Genomic DNA, 15,835 nt, shown 5'->3' with positions numbered 1-15,835 from the left:
TGCTTCTCTGCTGGACATGGGCATTGGCAGGTTGATCCCTACCCCAGCCTATCTCTATCTTTCCCTAGTGGGATAGGGTTCTGGGGAGGTGAGGTTCCTGGACATATTGGTGAGGCCTGCCCAGGGAATAATCTAGTGAGACCTTTCCTAGCTCATGGGACTCCCTAGTTCCATTTTGGGTGGCACACTGCCTAACAAAGTTACAGAACCTAGATATAGGCCAGAGCCCAAGAGATAGGGTACGTGTGTACATATATCCATAAGTTAGGGGGAAATATATACCTTAAAGTAAAAGTGAGTATGCAGTAGTCTTCAGTGAGTAAACTTAGATTCAGTAAGTACAGCAAACAAGTAGAAAAAAACAAACAAACAAAAAAGCCACCATAAAGTACTTAATCACATATTTTCTATTTAGGCCTAGATGACCTCTTATCCTCTACTTCACTTCACTCAATCACCTTTAACCTTGTCAGATAAAGTAAGGACTACAAAAGCTGAATAAAGGCAAAAGATCAGCACACTTTAGTGTTGGCACTTTTGGTTCTTGCCAGGCTAGCCCACCATCCAGGGCCCTAGTCAGGGAATCCTAGGATTCCCACATAGATATGATGGTCCTAGACTTCTAATGGATCCCCCTCTCTACTATTATGAGTCACTTATATCAGGAACATTATTATAAACTCTCTTGTGGGCCTCTATAGGACCTTTCCCTTAATATAGATCAGCAATGGTAGGGACTGCCTCACTCTCCAAAGGGTGGTTGGGTCAACCTACTATGCTACTTGAGGAAGATTGGTGCAGCCTAGAATGTTCCTAGCTGTGACCATGAACTGTGAGCTCAGACTGACAGGGATACAGAGGTTACACAGGCTTCTGTGCTAAATATGAATAGATCTGGTCTATAGGTAAGATTGATGGGCTTTACAATTAATGGTATTTTTATACTTATGTTTGATAGATACTGTCTGCCCTAATTCAGCTTTGTATTCCTATTTTCATCTCTGACACCATCTTCCCAGACGGTAGTCTTAGCTCACTGCATGTTAGCTGTTGGTGTTGGGCTAGCTTCGCGGGCGGGAGAGAGAGACGACCAGGGACTCATGGCTGAGTGGTACGCAATTCAGTCTTTATTCATGTGGAACGCAGCACAATCTAAGCTATCTCTAATCACAATCTTGTCCTTATATATCCTGAGGTGGAGGAGTCAGGTCCTAAGAGGATGTACGTAGGATAGGGGGTGGGGAGTAGGAAAAAATGTACAAAATAGTGAGGATTAAACCAATGCCCTGGAGGCAGGGCGGTGCTTAGTTAACAGTGGTTATGTAAATAGAATACAGTGTTAAGCAGGGGGGATTAAACCAATGAAACAGAAGGGGTCTTAGAAGCAGAATTTAGAAGCATACCAACATGTTCGGCTCAAGCAAAAATGACTAAATTCACAGGCTCCTTGGAATGTATCTAAAATGAACTGCCTAGCTTCTTCCCATAGCAAGACCCTTAGTTCCATCGACTCTATTCTGAACTTTAGGTTCCTGATTATTAAACAAATTGTCCTACTTAAAACATGTCCTACTTTATTTCTTACTACTTTTTAGCCACCAAGTTGCAGACACTACCATGATTCCATCCTGACTTTCCTGGGGGTATTTGTGTAATGAAGACTTTGATCTAGTATATCTGGAATGGAATAAAAAAAATTCCACATCTCTAACAAGTTCCATGATGATGTTGACTGATTGTTCTCATATCACATTTAAAAAAAATTAAATACTTCTGTTGCTCTTGTTTTTTTAATTGTTATAGTAGTTATTATTATTGTTGTTGTTGTTGTTGATGTTGTCATTATTATATAGAACAGAGAGAAATGGAGAGAGGAGGGGAAGACAGAGAGGGGGAGAGAAAGACAGACGCTTGTAGACCTGCTTCACCACCTGTGAATCGACTCCCCTGCAGGTGGGGAGCCGGGGGTGTATGGTACCATTTATTTCTCTTATATATGAATGGATCTGGAAATTGCTGTAAAAGGAGTTACTGGGCCCACCTGTTATAGCAGATCCTTGATGTTAAACACAAGGGGTGGTTGATGAACATAGTACCCAAGAAGAGAATGACTCAAAAATGCAAACACTATAGTCTCTTCTGTTTATTTATTTATTTTTCTTTGTTACTAGGGTTATTGCTGGGGCTTTGTGCCTGCAGAACTCCATCATTTCCAGCTACCATTTTTAGAAGATGGATATAAAGAGAGGGGGAGAAGGAGAGGAAAAGAGGCATCTACAGCACTGTCATCTCTTCTGAAGCTTTCCTCCCTTCAGCTGGGGACTGGAGATTTGAACTCATGTCTTCTCAGATGGTAATGTGTACTCTATCAGTGAGCTACCACCTGGCCTTGTTTGTTCTGTTTCTTTATGTGATGGGGTGGGGAGTGTTGTAGACATGGGTAGTGTAGTCCGTTCTAAGGATAGATCTATAACTGTAACGTGAATAAAATATCTGCATCAAGTCACAACTTGATAGCACAGGCTATGGGAAGTATCCAGCTCATTTCTCTTGTTCTGGTTTCATGCTTTTTCAGGCAAATAGGTGATAACTGCAGAGGGCATCCAGGAACTGTCTTTTCTGTTCATATTTCTCCCAAGGGCTAATAGGTAGGTGTTCTAGTCATTTGTTCAGATAACCAGCCCATCAAAGAATACAAATATAGGCCCAGAAAGATAGCTCATGCTTTGTCGTGCACATGACCCAGGTTCAAGTCTGAGCCCCACTGGACTGGGGAACTTCCTCCTCCTCCTCTCCCTCCCCTCCCCTCCCCTTTTCTTCCTCTCTCTTTTCTTTATCTAACATTATAACACATGTGCTCAACTGGATGTGCAGTTACCCAGTCCTAGACATATTTTGTTTTAATTTTTAATATTTATTTATTTATACCCTTTTGTTGTCCTTGTGGTTTTTTTATTGTTGTAGTTATCATTATTGTTGAATACGACTGAGAGAAATGGAGAGAGGAGGGGAAGACAGAGAGGGAGAGAGAAAGACAGACACCTGCAGACCTGCTTCACCACTTGTGAAGCAACTCCCTTGCAGGTGGGGAGCCAGGGGCTCAAACTGGTATCCTTATGCCGGTCCTTGTGCTTTGTGCCACGTACGCTTAACCCACTGCGCTACCGCTTGACGGTCTACTGTTGTAATTTTTATTGGGAAAATGTTTTAAAAATAGTTACCTCAGAAGTGCAATGTCACATCTCCCTAAAATTATGTAGCATGTTACCCATCATCAAAGCATTATCTCCCTCCATCACATGACACTGGGCCTCAAAATTGCTTTTAGTCTCTTGCCCCTTCCCTATTAGTGTCCTCAGATCTGTTGGTATAGAGCAAAGGTTTACTAATATTGTATCCTATCTTTTCCCTGGCTTTACTTCTTAAATCCCACACATGATTTACTTCTTAAATCCCACACATCACCAGATATTTGCCTTTTTCTGGTTTATTTCTCTTGGTGCAAATCCCTCTGGTTCCATCAATGCTGTAGCAAAGGAAAATTTTCATGTTTTCTTACAGGTAATGGATGGTTTCACTCAGACAGTGGAATCTAGAGAATTGAAACACAAGAACTTGAGAAAACAAATGAGCAATTAAAAGTTTTTTTTTTAATGGCCTAGAAATTTTTTGTGACAACTGTGATGGCAATCATTGAGAGGGTGGGGGGGCATAGAACTTTGGAGGTGGGTGTGGTATACTGTAATCTTATAATATTGCAAACTGCTATTTATTATTATTTTTGCTGTTTAAAGTAGTAATCATATTTAATGATCTGTTTTAATTCACATTTAAAAGTAATTTTGTTTTCCTTTTTAAAAAATATCATTAGTGATTTAATATTGATGAACACAATTGTAAGATAACAGGAATACAATTCCATACAGTTCCCTCCACCAGAGTTCCATGTCCTATCCCCCCTTGGAAGCTTCCCTATTTTTTTTATTTTATTGATTTGATAATGATTGACAAGACCATAGGGGTACAACTCCACACAGTTCCCACCACCAGAACTCCGTATCCCATCCCCTCCTTTGAAAGCTTTCCTATTCTTTATGCCTCTGGGAGCATGAACCCAGGATCATTATAGGGTGCAGAAGGTGGAAGGTCTGGCTTCTATAATTGCTTCTCCACTGAACATGGGTGTTGGCAGGTTAATCCATACTCCTAGCCTGTTTCTATCTTTTCCCTAGTGGGGCAGGGGTCTGGAGAGGTGGGGTTCCAGAGTACATTGGTGAAATCATCTGTCCAGGGAAGTCAAGTTGGTGTCATGGTAGCAACTGCAACTTGGTGGCTGAAAAAGCATCAATATATAAAGCAGAACAAATTGTTTAATAATCAGGAATCTAAAGGTAAGACTATAGCAGATGAGATTTGGGGTCTCCATTTTGGAAAAGGCTACTTCTTTATTCTTTATCCCTCTGGGAGTATGGACTGAAATTATTTATGGGGTGGAGAAGGTGGAAGGTGTGGCTTCTGCAATTGCTTCTCCACTGGACATGGACATTTTCTTACATAAAACTTGAAAGCAGACAGCAGCAACAAATGCTGGAGAGGATGTGGGGACAGAGGAACCCTTTTACATTGCTGGTGGGAATGTAAATTGGTACAGCCTCTGTGGAGAGCAGTCTGGAAAACTCTCAGAAGGCTAGACATGGACCTTCCATATGATCCAGTAATTCCTCTCCTGGGGTTATACCCCAAGGACTCCATAACACCCAACCAAAAAGAGGTGTGTACTCCTATGTTCATAGCAGCACAATTCATAATAGCTAAAACCTGGAAGCAACCCAGGTGCTCAACAACAGATGAGTGGCTGAGAAAGCTGTGGTATATATACACAATGGAATACTATGCAGCTATCAAGAACCATGAACCCACCTTCTCTGACCCATCTTGGACAGAGCTAGAAGGAATTATGTTAAGGGAGCGAAGTCAGAAATATAAAGATGAGTATGGGATGATCCCACTCATCAACAGAAGTTGACTAAGAAGATCTGAAAGGGAAACTAACAGCAGGACCTGATCAAATTGTAAGTAGGGCACCAAAGTAAAAACCCAGTGGTGAGGGGTAGACATGCAGCTTCCTGGGCCAGTGGGGGGTGGGAGTGGGCGGGAGGGATGGGTCACAGTCCTTTGGTGGTGGGAATGGTGTTTATGTACACTCCTAGCAAAATGTAGACATATAAATCAGTAGTTAATTAATATGAGAGGGGGAAAATCATTTGTATGTCTCAAAGTTTCTCAAAACACAAACTGAATCTTTTTAATATATAGGCTATGTATTTGATATGCGAACTCTCTCAAAAGCCTAGACCAAGTAGATTAGAAGCATCCAATAGCACAGCTATATACAAGATACTGGATACTGTACAGCAAACCATAACAAAAGGACTTTTCAAAGTTAACCCAATTACCAAATAATGTGATGATAACATTAACTATCGATTGTCTTTTTGAACCCTAAGACAGCAGGAACCTCACATCTCCACTATAGAGCCCCTACTTCCCCCAGTCCTAGAACCCTTGGATAGGGCCCACTCTCCCGTATGCATCTCCCAATCCAAACCAAATAATATTGCATCCGCCGATCACAACCTAACCAACACAATGATTGCCACCTCAACATGCTTCACCTCAGACTGTGTCCAGAGACTTCACGTGTGGAATGACAACCCTTCAGCTTCATTACTCGGGTGAGACCTTTCCTTTTATAGTACACTCTAATTTCATCTCAGGTAGTTCACTTTCTAACAAAGTCCCATAACCTAGATATACACCAGTTTCTGTGAGAGAGAGCTTATGTTCACACGTATCCATAAACTACTGCAAAATATATACCTGAAAGCATAAGTACACTAGAGTTTGCAATGAGTACCTCCCTAACACTTCCTCTCCACTATTCCAAGCTTGGGATCCATGATTGCTCAACAAATTGTTTGGCTTCGCATGTTAACTCTCTTTTCAATCACCAGGTTCCAGATGCCACCAGGATGCTGGCCAGGCTTCCCTGGATTGAAGACCCCACCAATGTGTCCTGGAGCTCAGCTTCCCCAGAGACACACCTTACTAGGGAAAGAGAGAGGCAGACTGGGAGTATGGACCGACCAGTCAACGCCCATGTTCAGCGGGGAAGCAATTACAGAAGCCAGACCTTCTACCTTCTGCAACCCTCAACGACCCTGGGTCCATGCTCCCAGAGGGCTAGAGAATGGGAAAGCTATCATGGGAGGGGGTGGGTTATGGAGATTGGGTGGTGGGAATTGTGTGGAGTTGTACCCCTCCTACCTTATGTTTTTGTTCATTAATCCTTTCTTAAATAAAAAATTAAAAAAAAACTTGAAAGCATACAAACTGAAGCCCCTACCATATTCTGTCAGATTTTCAAATTTTTGTATTTTATTACATTTCCTTTATTATTTTTTCTTTTCTTTTTTATTTGTTATTGTATGCAGACCTGCTTCACTGCCTGTGAAGTGACTCCCCTGCAGGTGGGGAGCTGGGGGCTCGAACCGTGATCCTAACCGGTCCTTGTGCTTTGCGCCATGTATGCTTAACCACTGCACTACCGCCCAACTCCCTGCTTTACTGTTTTGTCTACATGTGTGTTAATATTTTCTGTATAACTTGAAATTAAATGTATATTAATCACAAAAATGATTTGGGAAAATTAATAACATAAAACCTTCCAAAATATTTTTCACAAATATGTAGTATGCCATAATTTACATATACCACAACTTCCTTATACAGTCATTTGCCATTTGGCACTTGAATTGTTATCAAAATCTTGGCTTTTGTATTTTGCATTATGTATTTATGTATTATGTATTTAGCATTATGGTAAACATGAGTATGCAAATATCTTAATGATTTTATTAGAAGTAAATTTGAGACTATTGCAATGAGGGAGAGACACCAAACTCAACTCAAAATACAAGTATGACTCCTGGGATTTAAAGCTGATGAGCAGGACCAGGGGTAAATGGACAGAAATTACTGAGAATAAGCATCAGTGATAGTGAGGATACAGTTAAACTGACCTAACAGGCTTCTTGCTGAAGGCATTTTACGAGCTGAGACATCATATGTGCATAATGAGGAACTAGATCAGATATCATGAGTAAGAATTCTCAGTAGACTGACTTAACGGGAAACTTTGCTAAAAGCAGGTAAGGTTGAGGCCTCCTTGGGAAAAGGAATCAGAGGAGCCTAGTTCAAGTTTGGTTAAGGACCAGACTTTACCAATCCTTCTGCTTGTTCAAGGAACATAACAAATCCATTTATTTATTTATTGCCTCCAGGGTTATCACTGGGGATTGGTGCCAGCACTATGAATTCACTGTTCCCGGTGGCCATTTCCCCCTCCTTTTTTTCCTACTTTATTTTTATTTGACAAAACAGAGAGAAATTGAGAGGGTTGGGGAGAGAGGAAGGGAGAAAGATAGACATCTGCAGACCTGCTTCACCACTTGTGAAGCATCCCCACTGCAGGTGGATAGTGGGGGCTTGAACCTTGGTCCTTGCACAGTTCCTGGTGCATAGTACTATGTATGTGCACTTAAGCAGGTACACCACCACCCGGCCCCCAAGTCCATTTATTTGTATCATTTTTTGCTTATTAAAGACTGATAGAACTGTTTGTTTAGCTAGAGGTAGAGGGAAATGACACTTTGGTGGGAGGTGAGGTGTACTGACATATTTTAGAGATAAGTGACAACTTTGGTCTTGTAGAAAAACATTGCCTAAATAAAAACAAGCCGTAGACCTACAATAAGATCCAATAATTCATCTCTTAGGTTTCTATCCAAAGAACATAAAAACACTGATCTGAAGAGCTCTATGCACCTCTATATACAATGTAGCGCTGCTTACAATAGCTACAATATGGAAACAACCCAGGTGACCAGTGGCAGATGAATAGATTAATCAAAAAATGACATATCTACAGAATAGGATACTACTAATATGTAAGAAAGTATGAGATCTTGTCTTTGGCTACGACATGGATGAAACTGAAGCAATCATACTGAAAGAAATAAGCCAGAAGGAGAATGTTAAAAAAAAAAAAAAAACATGAACAAAGGAACAAACATAACAAAACAATAAGACTCTGGAGACACCTGCAACACTGCTTCCCCACTCTTAAAGCTTCTGCTCTGCAGGTGGGGACCAGGGGCTTGAACCTGAATTCTTGTGCATGGGAACACATGTGCTCTACCAGGTTGCAACACTGCCTGGCCCTCTAGTTTAAGATTATTATTGCAATTCACTTGTTGAAGAACAAAACTTTATTATGTTTTATCATGTGGCATTCCCTATATTCTGGATTTTGCTGATTGCATCCCTCCTTGTAGTGCTGAGTGACATATTCTTTTGTTTTTTACAGTTTCTGTAAACTGGTAGATTTAGAAGCTTGATCTGATTTAGGATTTTGTTATTTAAGCATTTCATCGAGAGGTACAGAATCTGACTGAGTATCCTTTGTGTTATGCTAGTGGGGACTGATGACCATTACCATCATTACCTATATTGTTTTAGGGTTTATAGGGTAAATAATAGTCTGCGGTTTATAAGGTAGTGATATTCCAATTTTATAATTCCTTCTTTATCAGTTGGAACAATTTTGTAAGGGAGAATTCTAAAAATTACTCCATTGTAAGGGACAGTTTGAATTCTTTTAGCTTCATCCTTTTAAAAGTGACCAAAATGGAGCTTTTTTGTATCTTTATAAACTCATGTATTTCTAACATATTTTCATGAACTTCATTTTGTTCATCAGCTCATTGCAGCTAGTATTATTTTTGCTTTGTTACTATTGTTTTTCTTAATTAATTAATTAACCAATTAATTTTGTATAGAGACAGAGAGCAATTGAGTGGGAAGGTGTAGATAGAAAGGAAAAGAGAGAGACATTTGTAGCACTGCTTCACCACCCATGAATCTCTCCTACCAGCCTTGTAGGTGAGGTAATGGGGGTTTGAACTCAGGTTCTTTTTTATATTTTTATTTATTTATTATTGGATAGAGATAGAGAGAAATTGAGAGGGGAGAGGGATATAGAGAGGAAGAGAGACAGAGAGACACCTGCAGCCCTGATCCAGCTATCTAGTCCTATTTCCAACTCTGACACCATTTCCCCAGACAATACCTTTGGACCACCTGCATGTTAGCTGTTGAGCACAGGCAAAAATTAATAAAGTCATGGGCCCCTTGGAATATGCCTAACATAGAGCTACTAGCTTTTTCCAAAATGGAGATCCTGAATCTCATCTGCTACATTCTTGCCTTTAGGTTCCTGATTTGCCCTGCTTTATATCTTAATGCTTTTCAGCCACTAAGTTGCAGATGCTACCACTACGCCTATCTGACTTCCCTGGAAAGATGACCTCACCAATGTGTCCTGGAACCCCATCACTCAAGAGCACTGCCCCACTAGGGAAAGGTAGAAACAGACTGGGAGTGTGGATCGTCCTGCCAATGCCCATGTTCAGTGGAGAAGCAATTACAAAAGCCAGACCTCCCATCTTCTGTCCCCCATAATGATCCTGGGCCCATACTCCCAGAGGGATAAAGAATAGGAAAGCTTCAGGGAGTCGGGGTTGGGGGGGGGAGCACAGTGAGTTAAGTGCACGTGGTGTGAGGCACAAGAACCAGGGTAAGGATCCTGGTTAAAGCCCCCGGCTCCCCACCTGCAGGGGGGGGTCGCTTCACAAATGGTGAGCCAAGTCTGCAGGTGTCTATCTTTCTCTCCCCTTCTCTGTCTTCCCCTCCCCATTCCATTTCTCTTTGTCTTATCTAACAATGACGACATCAACAACAATAATAACTACAACAACAATAAAAAGGGCAACAAAAGGGAAAATAAATAAATAAAATATAAAAATAATAATGATAAAAAGAATAGGAAAGCTTCCAATGGAGGAGATGGGATACAGAGCTCTGGTGGTGGGAACTGTGTAGAACTGTACCCCTCTTATCCTATGGTCTTGTCACTATTTCCATTTTATAAATAAATTTTAAAAAGTTTATAAAACTTTGTAAATGAATATTAAATCACAAATAAATATATAGATAAGAAGTGCATGTTTCACATATCACCAAGTGCAAAAACCTGGGTTCAAACCTCTGCTCCCCACCTCATCTGCAGGGGGAGATGCTTCACGAGCAGTGAAGGTGGTCCGCAGGTGTCTATCTTTCTCTTTCCCCTCTCTATCTCTCTATTCCCTCTCAATTTCTTTGTGTTCTATCAAATAAGAGGGAAAAAATAGCCATTGGAAGTGCCAGATAGATTTGTAGTGCTGGCACCAAGCCCCAGCAATAACCCTAGTGGCAATAAAAAAAATTTTAAAAAAGAAGTGCATGTTTATCAGGAGATAATGCCACTGTACTAAAATTATTATACTTACAAACTTCCAATATTATTGTATGAAGTAGATCAATTAGGAATAATGTACTACCATTTTTTGTTCTTTTAAGTTATAATTTTTAAAACCCTGTCTTATCAGAAGGGAAAACACTAAGCAGAACTTGGACTGGAGTTGGTATATTGTACCAAAGTATAGGACTCTGGGGTAAGGAGAGGCTTCAGGTCCTGGAACATGATGGCAGAGGAGGATCTAGTCAGCGTTGAATTGTTATGTGGAAAACTGGGAAATATTACATATGTGCAAACTACTGTATTTTATTGTTTACTGTAAACCATTAATCCCCCAATAAAGAAAAAAAACCTAGAAAAAATACAGCTGCACTATGGATTCACCACCTGTGTGAACCTTCCCCCCTGCAGGTGGGGAACAGAGACTTGAATCTGGGTCCTTGTGCATGGTAAAGTGATCACTCAACAGGGTGAGCCACTGCCCAGCCCCAATTTTCATTATTATTATTTTTTTATCTGCCACCAGTGTTATTGCTGGGACTCGGTACCTGCAAGATGAATCTACTTCTCCTGATGGCTAATTCTTACTTCTGTTATTTGGTAGAATAGAGAGAAATTGAGATGGGGGAGGGAGAGATAGAGAGAGAGACACAGAGATACCTGCAGTACTTGATTCACTGGTCCTGAAACTTCTCCTGCAGATAGTAATGCATGCACTTAACCAGATGCCACCATAATTCTTAATGATATTCAAACTGGGCACTGTGACCTATTTATATTGGTTTGTGAATGCATTTGACAACAACCTTATTGTCTTTGATAGCTTTCTTGCTCACTGGTATAATTAGTACAAGAATATGAATAAGTAATTTGAAAGATTTATGGCATGATAACTCCATGATTATCACTATAAATTAACATTTTGTTATGCTACATAAAATAGGATATAAAATTCATCCTTGCCTCCAATTTACAGAATGCTAAATTGACACACAGCTCTATCAATTCTGCTATTTCCTGACTCTACAGAAAAGTAAAGAGACAACACATAATTTCCCTCCTTAAACAAATCATTTGTGTTTATATAAATATAGTCATGCATGGGCTAACATTTCTACCAATAACAGAGCCATAAATAATGATGGTCCCAATAGTTACTATCTTATAACCTAGGTGTGTAATTAGTTATATCATCTAAGTTTGTATAATTACTCTATAATGTTCGCATAATGATGAACTCATCTAATAACACAATTCTCAGAATATATGCCAGTTTTTAAATGCTGCACAATTGTCTTCTTCTTTTTATTGATTTAATAATGAAGGACAAGTCCATTGGATAAGAGGGGTACAATTCCACACAATTCCCGCCATCAGAGTTCCGTATCCCATCCCCTTCATTGGAAGGCTTCCTGTTCTTTACCCCTCTGGGAGTATGGACTCGGGATCATCATGGGGTACGGAAGGTGGAAGGTCTGGCTTCGGTAATTGCTTCTCCACTGGACATGGGTGTTGGCAGGTTAATTCATACTCCCAGTCTGTGTCTTTTTTCTTTTTTAATATTTATTTTCCCTTTTGTTGCCCTTATTGTTTTTTTTTTACTGTTGTTGTAGTTATTATTGATATGTCTTTTTCTTTTTAAGTGAGATGAGGTGGAGTTTTTTTTTCTTTTTCTTAAAAATGAGATTCTGGGAGTAGAAGGACAAATATTAGAAGATCTCACTTATAGGTGAAATTTAAGAAGCAAAGCAAGGGAAAGTTCAGAGTGAAACATTAATTTAATATGGAATAACACGTGTAGACCTGGAGGTGATTGTGCTAAATGAGATAAGAGGTGAAGAACAGTTACTGGATGGTTTTGCTCATCTGTGGAATTCAGCTTCCAGGTTTGATACCCTGCACCACCAGTAAATAGCCTGAAAGATGCTATGGTAAAAGGTGAAAGATTTATTCGATCTGAAGAGACACCAGAGCATGAAAGATGCTATGGTAAAAAAAAAGTGAATAATATCTACCATAAAATCTGTGATTTATTTATTTTAATTTTTAATTTTTTAAAAAAATGTAAAAAGGAAACACTGAGAAAACCATAAGAAAAGAGGGGTACAACTCCCACCACCAGAACACTGTATCACATCTTCTTCCTTGATAGCTTTCCTGTTCTTTAACCCTCTGGGAGTATGGACCCAAGGTCATTGTGGGTTGCAGAAGGTGGAAGGTCTGCTTCCCTGCTGAACATGAGCATTGAAAGGTTGATCCATACTCCCAACCTGCCTCTCTCTGCTGGGAAATTGTGCAGATGTAGTCACATCTGCCATGTTGTCCCCTCAGGCTATTGCCGGCAAATGCTAGAAGAAGAAGGCTATTGCCAGTTCCCGCAAGAGTTGGGACATTCTCAGAATGCCTGTTCCGCCATGTTGTCCCCTCAGGCTATTGCTAGTTCCTGCGAGAGTTGGGACATTCTCGGAGTGCCTTTCCCAACCAATCCTGTCCTGGCTCGTCACTCCTGATTTTTGCCCTATAAAGCCCTTTTTCTTCTGCCCCTCGTTCTCTTGCCCGTTTTTCACATGGGTGAACAGAAGGATGCGGCGCATAGCAGGAGACGGCCATTTTGGCTATCTCCACGTGGCCTGAACTGCTGCGCTCACCCAACTCTGAGGTGCCTGAGCAAATAAAGAATTGTTTTCCCTCTCCGCTCTGGTTCTCCTCTCTCTCTCTCTCTCCTCCGCGTCGCAGAACGACATCTCTCTTTCCCTAGTGGGGCTGGGTTCTGGGAAATTGGAGCTCCAGGACACATTGGTGGGGTTGTCTGTCAAAGGAAGTCTGGTTGGCATCATGCTAGCATCTGGAACCTGGTGGCTAAAAAGAGAGTTAACATATTTCCAGGCTAGCGTGGAGGTGCCTCTTCCTGGACACGTACTCTCCGGGTTGGAGAGAACATGACTGGAGCCAGCCTGGGCAGCCACTCACTCAGCAATGCAAGGGAGATGACTCATGAACCAAGCTCATGGCAGCAGCAAGGCAGTGCAATTCTTTATTGATCAGAGAGCCAAAGCTTTTAAAGGGCAGACCTGGAAGTGGCAAGTCGGAAATGGAAATGGCTAGGAAAGGGGCAGAGAAAGGCAAAAGGGTCTGGAAAGGTAGGAACTTCCTTAGCAACTGTTGCGAGGGTTTTAACTGGTAGGATTAATAATACCCTGCAGGCAGGGAGGGTCTTGAGGGTAGAAAGAGGATAGATCAAAGGAATGGAATGGGTGGGGATCTTTCAGGCAAAACAATGATTATGTAGTCAGGCCATAGTATCAGGAATGCAGGGTGGAGCACGGGGAGCTGGCTTAATGTTTTAAGGAATGCCAGGCTCCTGGAGGCAGAAAAATGCAGGGTGCTTTGTGAGGCTCCTCACAATTTCCTGACAACTTATAAAGCCAAACAAGTTGTTGACTAATCATGAACCTAAAGGCTAGAATAGTGCAGATGAAGACTTGGGGGAGGGGGTCTCCATTCTGTAGCTAGCTAGTAGGCATATTTTAGTTATATTCCAAAGGGCCTGTGGCTATACTAGTTTTTTTAAATGCAAATAAAGACAACATTGAGATACCACCTCGCCCTTGTAAGAATGGCATACATCAAAAATGACAGCAGCAACACAGGCTGCAGAGGTTGTGGGGACAGAGGAACATCTTCTGCATTACTGGTGGGAATGTAAATTGGTCCAACCTCTGTGGAGAGAAGTCTGGAGAACTCCCACAAGGCTACACATGGACCTTCCATATAACCCAGTAATTCTTCTCCTAGGGATATACTCCCAGGACTCCATAACACGCAATCAAAAAGATGTGTGTATGCATACGTTCATAGCACAATTCGTAATATCTAAAATCTGGAAGCAACCCAGGTGCCCAACAACAGATGAATGGCTGAGAAAGTTGAAGTATATATACACAATGGAATACTATGCAGCTATTAAGAACGATGAACCCACTTTCTCTGACCCATCTTGGAAGGAGCTAGAAGGAATTATGTTAAGTGAGCTAAGTCAGAAAGATAAAGATGAGTATGGGATGATCCCACTCATAAACAGAACTGGAGAAAGAAGAACAGAGAGGGAAACTCAATGCAGGATTTGATTGAATCTGGAGTAGGGCACCAAAGTAAAAACCCTGGGTTAAGGGTGAGGATGTATGTTCAGCCTCATTGGGCAGGCGGGGGTGAGGGTTCGGGTGGGGGAGTGGGATGGGTACAGTCTTTTGGTGGTGGGAATGATGTTTATGTACACTCCTATTAATCTGTAGTCATATAAAATCTGTGAATTTTTTCAACATATCCAAGGATTCAAAAGACTGAGGCAAGAGTAATATGAAGGGAAGTTGGAGACTCAGTGCCCTACAGCAGAAGGAGATGACAGTTTCATGATGGTTGAGCTATACTGGCACCAGTTTGGGGAGATGTGAACCTGTACTACTGTTATAACAAAAACCCAGTAAAACAACATTCCTTTAATAAAAAATAAAAGTGAGAGTCTAGGGCCATAGAGATAAGTCACTATGCTGGGAACATGTTTTGCTACACACATAGTCCTGGTACCACCACAGGAGCACTGCAGCACTGGGAGATGCTCCACTGCTGTGACATCTCTCCCCTTTTTTTCTCTCTATGAAAAAAAAAAAACAAAACCACCTAGCAGTGGTGAAATTGCCATGCCTGCACTACAGTGCAGGTGTACTACAGCAGCGGTGAAATTGCCATGCCATTGCCAGCACTACAAAAAAAAAAAAAAAAAAACTGTGTTAATGTTGTTTCAGGTAAACTCTATCTCTATCTCTATTTCTAGCTCTCTCTTCCCACTGTCCCCCCGACAACAACCATTCTTCCATATTGTGGAAGAAGGAAGATTCTGGGACCACTTGAAAGACATGGTGTAAGTATGTTTGTCAATACAAGACTCCTTTCGATCCCCCACTGAATCAGAAGTTATGCTTTCCTTTTTATTTCTCCATTCCTGTAGTTTTTTTGTGTATTGCTTAGCTATCACAATGAATTTCTCTCTTCCTTCTTTTCCCCCTTATCTTTGTACATTAAAAAAAGACTTATTTGGGAGTTGTGCGGTAGTGCAGTGGGTTAAGCGTACGTGGCTCAAAGTGCAAGGACCAGCAGAAGGATCCTGGTTTGAGCCCCTGGCTCCCCACCTGCAGGGGAGTCGCTTCATAGGTGGTGAAGCAGGTATGCAGGTGTCTGTCTTTCTCTCCCCCTCTCTGTCTTCCCCTCCTCTCTCAATTTATCTCTGTCCTGTCCAACAACGATGACATCAGTAGCAACCACAATAATAACTACAACAATAAAATAACAAGGGCAACAAATAAATATTAATAAAAACAAAAAACAAAACAAAACAAAAAGACTTATTTAGTGAGAGAGAGA

General features: G+C 41.0%; 1 long non-coding RNA gene across 2 annotated transcripts in view; it reads left to right on the top strand.

Moving 5' to 3' along the window:
* Positions 1-15,432, top strand: part of LOC132535851 (uncharacterized) — a 64,997-nt gene extending 49,565 nt beyond the window's left edge. Inside the window, exon 4 of one of the 2 annotated variants that reach the window (XR_009547600.1) lies at positions 15,249-15,432. This is a non-coding gene — a long non-coding RNA (uncharacterized LOC132535851). The remainder of the gene's footprint in view (positions 1-15,248) is intronic. The other variant, XR_009547599.1, reaches the window with a different exon arrangement.
* Positions 15,433-15,835: the final 403 nt, after the last annotated feature.

This window comes from Erinaceus europaeus, chromosome X (assembly GCF_950295315.1).
Source record: "Erinaceus europaeus chromosome X, mEriEur2.1, whole genome shotgun sequence".
NCBI classification, from domain to species: Eukaryota; Metazoa; Chordata; class Mammalia; order Eulipotyphla; family Erinaceidae; genus Erinaceus; species Erinaceus europaeus.
The sequence above is the reverse complement of the archived record's forward strand: the minus strand, read 5'-3'. Positions and strand labels throughout refer to the sequence as shown.